Here is a 9,915-nt window from a genome sequence, read left to right on the forward strand (position 1 = left end):
CATATATTCATTAAGAAGACAGATGGCAAACCAAATCCAAGTCTACTTTACATATGACTGCTTGGTGCACAGAGGAATGGCGTGAGTATTATATTATTTCCAGAAATATATGGAGACAGCATTCTTTTCCATCCTTGTGAATAAGATGATAAAGTAAGAACTGGATGAGAAACTCATGATGTAGATTCAGACGTGTGAACAGCTGGTTTAATAAGTGGTAATTCGCGATTTGGTTTCTGCCTAAAGAAGGGGTACTAGTAGTGTACCTCTCCCAGTACTTTTTGAGAATTGTATCGATGACTTGGGTGAAACACATGGTACCCACTTTGCAGATAAAGAAAAATCCGAAAAGATGTCTGACAAAATTCACACTCCAAACTATGTTGGAAATGAATGAAAAAGGATGAATTTTCACTAGAATAAATATAAATTTCTTCATGTAGAGTCATGTGAATACTTTGTACAAGTTTTACTGTGTACCAGAGCAATCTGGCTTGGTGACATTATAGATGAAAAAGTACGATGATTTTAGCTGCTCAGTTAATATATGTTCAATGTTTTTCCAGACTAGGCTGCATCTTCTTCCTCTGTACCTACACCACCCATGTGTCTATAGTAGCTGCTGTCTGTCCCATTGGACCAGAAGCTACTCGAAGAAGAGACTGTGTTTTATTTATTTTGTAAACACAGCACTTAGTCCCATACATGGTAACTTTTCAATGACTATCTCTCAGGAATGAACTGAATTTATGATGTGGTTAATAAAAGAGTAAGCCTATTCTTAGGCTACTTTAATAGATTTATAATTCCCAGATCATGAAAAATTATGATCAAATAAATTTATCACTGACTGTATCTAGAATATTTAGCTCTAAGTAAAACATTTAAAACCAGAATTCACCAAGTGCACATTTAAGGTACAAAGATTAACTTGGCAAGGGGGCTAAAATTACGTTTTATGAGAAGGAAGAAATAAATAAAATGATTCTGGTAGCAAGAAAAACATTTTAAAATATTTTCAAGATTCTCCTATAAGGTAGATGGACAGATTTATGTTGTCCCCAGAGGACAGCCCAGCCCAATGAGCCCAGGAATGATCGACCATGGCCTCACGAGGGAACTTTCCAACGAATGCCATAGTCTACAAATAAAATGTGCTGCCTCAGAGGTAGTCAATTCTTGCTTATTGGAAGTATTTAAGCAGATAACATCTGTCAGGGTGCGGCAGAGGGAATTTCTCAGTGTTGTATGGATCTCAAAGTCTTTTCTAGCTCCAGCTACCTGTTCTTTTTGTCAGCAATTGCTCTCAGCAAGAGCCATGCCTTCCCCAAGGTGTTGAATGTGTAGTAACTGTAGGCTGAATGAAAGGAGTAGGGTGCCTTCAGACACAACTTTCTGTCGGTGAAAGGATGTCAAACACATTCCTAGTCAAAGGCGTATGTGCCTTTGGTGATGTTCTTTCCCTTCCTCCTCCTGTCCCTCTCTACCTCTTCTCCCTCCTCCTTGTTGCTGTTGAACATTGTTGTCAATCTGTCCCTCCTCCTCCTTCTTCTTTGCCCGCATCCTCTTCCTCTTCCTGCTCTTCCTGTTTTTTGTTTTTTTTTTTTCCTGCGGTACGCGGGCCTCTCACTGTTGTGGCCTCTCCCATTGCGGAGCACAGGCTCCGGACGCGCAGGTTCAGCGGCCATGGCTCAGGGGCCCAGCCGCTCCGCGGCATGTGGGATCCTCCCGGACTGGGGCGCGAACGCGTGTCCCCTAGCATCGGCAGGCAGACTCTCAACCACTGCACCACCGGGGAAGCCCTGCTCTTCCTTTTTATCCTCCTCCCAGTTTTACTCCTCCTCTTCTTCTTGGTAAATATCAGTTGTAAGAGAAATAATACCTAGTCTAGTGTTTTCTTCCAGGAACATTATTTTAGATAGTAGTTTCATTAGATCGTATTTTTTTGTTATTTTTCTATCAATATACACATTTTGTGAGACAAGTTATCTCATTAAAATATTTAGTCCATCTAAGCCTCGTGTTGGAAGTGTTGGTATTCTTAAAAGAAGAGATAACAGCGTTGGGAAATTGTGCTGCATATCTATAAAATGCCAGGGTATTGCAGAAAATATTCCTAGTAAAAGAAAAAGCAATGGCCAGTTATAAAATATAATATGTATTCTTGAAACATATTAAAATGCCATTGATGAAATTGTGAGAACTTGGAAATCTGTGTAAATGAAAGCACCAGATTTGATATTCTTGATCCACTCATATGGCTCTGCAATGATAAACGATATTTTTTTCTTTTCAAAACTATCAAGGTATTATACAGTTGTGCTGTCTAAAATGACAGCCAATAGCCACGGGTGGTTATGGAGCCCCTGAAGTGTGGCTAGTTTGAATTGAGACGTGCTCTCTAAAAAATACAGAGTTTTAAAGACTTAATACTAAAAAAAGGGGTGTAAAGTATCATATTGATGCTTTAAAATATTGATTATATGTTGAAATAATAATATTTTGAATCTATTAAGTGAAAGAAAATATATTAATAAAATTATCTTCACCCGTTTCTTTTCACTCTCTTTAATGTAGCTACTAAGGCGTTTAATCACATATGTGGTTTGGATTTGTAGCCCACATCATATTTCTACTGTATAATCCTGATCTATAAAGAGCTGAAATAAAACGTTCACAGAATCCTTGTTTTGGAACTTGATGGGAACTTAGTTTGATCAACCATAAAATAATGAGCATTCAGAGACATCAAAATAAAATTAGTAGCCAGGGTGGGAATAGGATCAGTCTACATATACCTATACAGGGCTCTTTTGCGCATACATTAAGTATTTGTCCAAATCTCTTGAATGCGTATAGGCGTGACCTCTAACTCCTCATCATTTAAAAAAATGATATGCCTTGCTCAATGATGTCTAAGCCCTTTTTTCTGTTTTTTTGGTTGCAATTATTTATATTTGGACTCTTCTGTAATCTGACAACGCAGTAGTGAGCTCACCATATTCTTATTTCATGAGGATGGCATAAATGTACTATTCTCTTTTTCTCCCTCATAAAGATTATTTCAACATAAGCATTTCCGTAGGGAGCCACAAACATAATGTGTATCAGCTCCAATTCAACAAGCCTTGCCCTGTTTGTTATCAACTCTCTTTTCCTAAATTGTCCTCCAAACAGAAACAACAACAGAAATGCCTACGGGCACCAGGAATCTTCCACTCAGCCATTGGCAATCAGCTCCTGAAAAAGAGCATGACATGAAACAGAAACTGCCAAAAACGAGTATCTAACCTATACAGATAATTTCTACCAAGCAGAGCATAAACTTTTCAGAAGTGGTTACCATGCTATGCTCTCTTATCTCCAGCCTTTATATCCCTATTCCCCTCCCAAAGTGTCCTTTCGTAGCTTGAGTACAAATTGTAAATATTTCATGATATTTGATTTCATCTAAAGTACTTGGGAACAAAAGTTTGAATGAGATCCTGAGGGCCTAGATTTTTTTTTTAAATAGCTACAATAAAACAATAATAGAGCTATTCTGCCACCTTAGGAAATGGCCTAGAGGAAAAAGAACTAGGAAGATCATTTTACTGGTTAGACACGAGGCCCAAAAGGAATGGTAACTTCATAAATTATTCTGTGGGTGTTGCTGAAGTAATTCTTCAGAGTTAGGCATTCTAGTGAGCCTACAGACAAAGGAAGTTGAGAGTTGGGACAAAGATCTGAATATTTTAGGCCTCTTGGAAGCTTATGATGAATTCTAGAAAATAGCGTTCCTATAATTAGAGTAACTGTGTTATCAGTATATAAAATCTGCAAATAGAATTTTCAGCATAAAAGGTGACTTCTCCATTTTGTTTGGTTTATATACAAGGTATAGGAAACTGCCTTTAGCATATAAACTTCTACCAAAAATAATACTTGGACAAAGTAATTAGGACATACTAAATAGTAAATAGTACCCACCCAAATTGAAAATCATTGTTTGATTAACCATTTTATGATTTGTGATTTATCTACTTTCGAAAAGAAGGGTAGTGGTTGATCAATCAATGTAACCTGTATCTGGGTGCATAGATAAAGCCTTTTTCAATTTGTTTAAAAAGTGTAAATAGTACTGTTCAACACAATTAAAAAGTGTGTTCCATGTAGTTTTTCGAAAGGGTTTACTTCCTCCTGGGGTATTTCCTGTATAGCCTAGGGGAAGTGGACCTGTTTCAAATCTGATGTGCTTTTTCTCGAATTCTATTGTGTAAATTTGCAGAAAAAATAAATAGTATCTCTTTAGAGACAAAGTATTAAAACAGAATAGCCCATATAGCATTGAAAAATTATACATTCCTATCAGTAAGTTATTCTGATCCTCTAGAAGACTGCTTACTGTAAAGTGTATTTTAACTAGAGTGCATGACTTAAAGCCACAAAAAGTCCCTTACAGAAACACACACCAAAATGAAAAGTTGTTTATCTTAAGCTGTAGAAATTATGCTATGTGCCTAGATAATCAAGTTTACTTCTTATTTTGGTACAGAGATATTCCCAGACTTCCTTGAAGTTGGGTGAGATGATGTGCCTACATTCGGGTCACTATAATGTGGGTGGAAATGATATATGCTACTTCTAGACCTGGCCCCATAAGGTCTACTCTCTTAGCAACTTTCCAGTATATAATACAGTATTATTAACAATAATCCGTATGCTGTACGTTAAATAACCAGAACTTATTCATCTTTTAGCTAGAAGTTTGTACTCTTTGACCAAAATGTCTCTTTTTCCCCCACCCTCCAATCCCTGGTAACCACCACTCTAGTCCCTGTTTCTACGAGTTTGGCTTTTGTGATTCCACGTGTAAGTGAATCATACAGTATTTGTCTTTCTCTGTCTGACTAATTTCATTTGCCATAATGAAGGGCCTCAAGGTCCATCCGTGTAGCTGCAAAGGTCAAGATGTCCTTCTTTCTCATGGCTGAGTAATATTCCGTTATATATTATATGTGGTTATGTATATATATATATATATATATATATATATATATATATATATATATACACACCACATCTTCATCCATTCATTTGTTGACAGACACTTAGGCTGTTTCCATGTCTTAGCTATTGAGAATAATGCTGCAATGAACATGGGAGTGCAGATAACTTTTTGAGACCCTGTGTTCATTTCCTTGGTATATATACCCAGAAGTGGAGTTGCTAGATCATATGGTTCTATTTTTTTTTTTTTTGCGGTACGTGGGCCTCTCACTGTTGTGGCCTCTCCCGTTGCGGAGCACAGGCTCCGGATGTGCAGGCCCAGCAGCCATGGCCCACGGGCCCAGCCGCTCCGCGGCATGTGGGATCCTCCCAGACCGGGACACGAACCCGTGTCCCCTGCATCGGCAGGCGGACTCTCAACCACTGCACCACCAGAGAAGCCCTCATATGGTTCTATTTTTAACTTCTTGAGGAGCCTCCATAATGTTTTCAATCGTGGCGGCACCAATTTACATTCCCACCAACAGTGCACAAAGGTTCTCTTTTTTCCCTATCCTCACTAACGTTTGTTATCTCCAGACTTTTTAATGATAGCCATTCGAACAGTTGAGAGGTGATATTTTATTGTGATTTTGATTTGTGTTTCCCTAATTATTAGTGATGTTGAGCACCTATTCATGTACCTGTTGGCCATTTGTATGTCTTCTTTAGAAAAATGTCTATTTAGATATTCTGCTATGTATCAGAAATAGGACAATTGACAAGACCTTTATTCTCATGGCACTTATTATACTGTATCAAAAAATACCCAACTAGTTACACAAAAAATATAAAATTGCAACTGTGTTTAACAGCCTCACATATGAGGTGCTCAATACCATTAGGTTGTCTGATGGGGGAGGAGTTACCTAATACATAAGATGGAGGAAGCCTTTTTTGAGAAAGGGATTATTGAGCTGAACTGAAGGGTAAGTATGAATTTACTACTAGAAGAAGGAACTGAAGAGTTTGCTCCCTGAATAATATAGTATAAAAGTCTTGGAGCATGAAGAAGCTTGGTAAGGTTAAGGGTGTGAGGGCAACACACCTGTGGCAGAGATGAAGGGAGGGAAAGACTGAGATTAAAGGAGACAGGTTGGCGCCAAACCATTGCAGAGCATAGAGGGCAGGTAGGAAATTTTCTCTTTATTCTAAGTACAATGAGAAGCCATCAGATTACATACAGCAGGGGGTGGCCATGTTTAGATTTGTATTTCAAAAATATCACTCTGGGGCTTCCCTGGTGGCGCAGTGGTTGAGAGTCCGCTTGCCGATGCGGGGGACACGGGTTTGTGCCCCGGTCCGGGAAGATCCCACATGCCGCGGAGCGGCTGGGCCCGTGAGCCATGGCCGCTGAGCCCGTGCGTCCGGAGCCTGTGCTCCGCAACGGGAGAGGCCACAACAGTAAGAGGCCCGCGTACCACAAAATATATATATATATATATCACTCTGAAAAAAAAAACCACTCTGGCTCCTTTGTGAAGGACAATCTGGGCAGGAACTATAACGGTGGCAGGTAGAAGAGTTAGGAAGAGATCTCAGTAGTGTGAATGAGAAAGGATGGTAGGGAATTGGGAGATATGGGGAGAAGTGATTAGATTTGGTTGATTGTTGGGTTGGTATAGGATTTCATGTAGAAAATCGTATTATTTTGGATGTTGAAAGATATTGCACTATTACCTTCTAATATTCAGTGTTGTTGGTGAGAAATTGTATGACAAGTTGATGATTAAGTTTAGAGTGAATAAAGAAGCAGTTCTCAGATGAAATGAGATGCTATTTCTAAAAAAGACAGGCATGCTAAGTAGACAAAATTAAAAAGGATATTTCTAGAGCACCTGATTGATAGTTTCAATCTAAGTATTTACCTTATATATACTTATATTTAAAGAAGATCAACAGTGCCACAAATAATATTGTTTTAATTTTTCAAGATCAATAATAATATTCTTTGTGAATTTTTCATTTAAATGGAATTTAACCATTTATAAATTCTCATTTAAAATGATTCGTAGTGACTTAAGATGTGACAGGGAACTTTTTTTTTTTTAACTGATATATTCAGGGAATATTAAACTGATGAGAACAGATACTAAACTTGATCTTAGACAAAAGGACTAGAAGTAATATCCAGGGAATATTAAGGTGTTTTGTTCCTTCCTTAAAATTCACCACTTCTTGTACCTGATTTTTAAATATTGTCTGTTTATTGACTATCAAAAATATGTTTTTATTTTATGCTTCCAGTGGATATTTTTGAGTTTTAAAATAAAAGCATTCAATTTCTGAATGAAGGATATCTTTTATGAAATAGAGTTTTGTACCTCAAAAGCTTTTTTCTGGGGCTTCCCTGGTGGCATAGTGGTTGAGAGTGCACCTGCCGATGCAAGGGACGCGGGTTTGTGCCCCAGTCCGGGAGGATCCCACATCCCGCGGAGCGGCTGGGCCCGTGAGCCATGGCCACTGAGCCTGCGCGTCCGGAGCCTGTGCTCCGCATTGGGAGAGGCCACAACAGTGAGAGGCCCGCGTATGGAAAAAAAAAAAAAAAAAAAAAAAGCTTTTTTCTGAAGGGGTTATTGTTTTTGTTGAATTTCTGTGTCTGTTGACACTATACTTCAGGTAAGTAATGAGGACCAATTAAATTATTTCTATGATGTCAGGCAATTTATCTTTATAAAGAATAATAGTAAATTATTGCAAAGTATATGAAATTGTGCTTTGACATTTAAAAGATATTTTTATAAAACTGATTATGAATTTTATTTTTTATTTGTTATTCACTTTATTTTAACCTTTTCTTTGAAACATCATTTGGTAACTAGTTTCCTAGAATTGTATAATATTTTGGTATCACTGATGAATGAATGTTCACTACAATTTGTTTTGGGAAACAAGATTTGAGGAGTTACTTCTTGGGGTATAATAGACTTGTCATGTTGACTGATACAAAATGAAATGTTATTGGATTTCTGGGGTCACAGATTGCTTAGTAGTGATTAGGACAGCAATTGGGCAGCAGCAGCGTCAAAGTGAAATGTGTTCATTGTCCGTCTAAAATTGGCCTGTGCTCTTTCTTGATGGCTTATAAATTCATATTTCCTAGAAAATATTTAATGGTATTCTTGAAAGCAAAAATCATTTCCAAAAGAATAAATCTTCAGTTATAGTTCCATTTTTTGAAGTCAGTCTTCTAGGCAGACTTCACTATTTGCGGTCTGTGTGATATTCACCATTTTATTACATACCTTTCAGAGCTGAGAATCCTCATAAATACCCTCTTCTAATGTTGGTAGATTAGTAGTGGCATTTATTTTATTTTTTTAACATCTTTATTGGAGTATAATTGCTTTACATTGTTGTGTTTGTGGCTGCTGTATAACAAAGTGAATCAGCTATATGTATACTTATATCCCCATATCCCCTCACTCTTGCGTCTCCCCCCCACCCTCCCTATCCCACCCCTTTAGGTGGTCACAAAGCACCAAGCTGATCTCCCTGTGCTATGCGGCTGCTTCCCACTAGCTATGTGTTTTACATTTGGTAGTGTATATATGTCCATGCCACTCTCTCACTTCGTCCCAGCTTACCTTTCCCCCTTCCCATATCCTCAAGTCCATTCTCTACATCTGCGTCTTTATTGCTGTCCTGCCCCTATGTTCTTCAGGACCATTTTTTTTTTTTAGATTCCATATATATGTGTTAGCATGCGGTATTTGTTTTTCTCTTTCTGACTTACTTCACTTTGTGGTAGTGGTATTTATTGAGATGGCATATATAAAGGACCTGGTATAGTCCAGGTATATAGAATATATGCAACAAATGAATATTCATTGTTAAATTTTATCATTATTTATTAATTTAATTATTTTTAGCAGGTCATAAAGAATTACATATTAATCTTTATTTCTAGCAGTGGGTCAGACAAGATAGCATCACTAAAATCTTTCCTTGAAAATATCTAAATCTACTGACAAAAATTTTAATTATTTTAGATGCATCAATGGCTGACCAGAAGTCAAAGAATATTGAGAAGCCAAAATTTTAGTGAATTTAGTACCCTGAAGTGGTAAACAACTACTAAATCTGAATTTTTTGTTAGGAGCCAAATAGGTGAACTTGAGCTTTTATTTTTCTGGTCATATATGGAAAATGAGGTATAGAATTCAAAGTCCAAAATGGCCAAAGTTATAGAGTCCAATTGAAGATGTATTTGCATAAATCTGAGGGTCAAAATGGCATCATAACCAATGTAAGAGTAAACTTGCCCAAACTTACTTTCCAAAAGCATGAAACAGAAGATTGCTTATTAAAACCTTAGAAATGAGTTGCAACAAAAAGAGCTCTCCCCTATCAATACCAAAACTCAAATAACCTTAACATGACCTCTAACCTCTATTCATATGACTCCACATTGAAAATCTTTTAATTTAGCTTAGAACTAGATACATGTATATGTATAACTGAATCACTTTGCTGTACACCTGAAGCTAACACAACATTGTTAACCATCTATACAACAATATTAAAAAAAAAAAAAGAACTAGTTGTTCTTGCTGACTGATGCTACCAGTAGACTTAAGAAACAAATGCAAATCTTGTTTGCAGAAATTTGCCTTCACAAAATTCTCAAGTTATTTCGGTAGAAGGTGTTACATGAAATAGAAGCACATAACCGAAAAGCAAAATACACAAGGAAATAATATATGAGTTTTAGCCAGCAGAAAAAAAAAAAAACAGAGAGAAGTTTCAGAACTGAAATTAATATTAGAATTTAGCAGATATAGAATATAATTGGATTAGTTTGTTTAAGGGAATAAACAAATTGAAAATATGAGTAAAAACCAAAGAAATGATGTAACATAACAATGTAGATTTGAAGAAAAATCA

The 9,915-nt window shown here is 36.9% G+C and overlaps 1 pseudogene; it reads right to left on the bottom strand.

The window, feature by feature from the left end:
* Nucleotides 1–7,049: 7,049 nt before the first annotated feature.
* On the bottom strand, nucleotides 7,050–7,156 carry LOC136132358 (U2 spliceosomal RNA; annotated as a pseudogene).
* Between the last annotated feature and the right edge of the window lie 2,759 nt (nucleotides 7,157–9,915).

The sequence above is a fragment of the Phocoena phocoena genome, chromosome 12 (assembly GCF_963924675.1).
Source record: "Phocoena phocoena chromosome 12, mPhoPho1.1, whole genome shotgun sequence".
Lineage (NCBI taxonomy): Eukaryota > Metazoa > Chordata > Mammalia > Artiodactyla > Phocoenidae > Phocoena > Phocoena phocoena.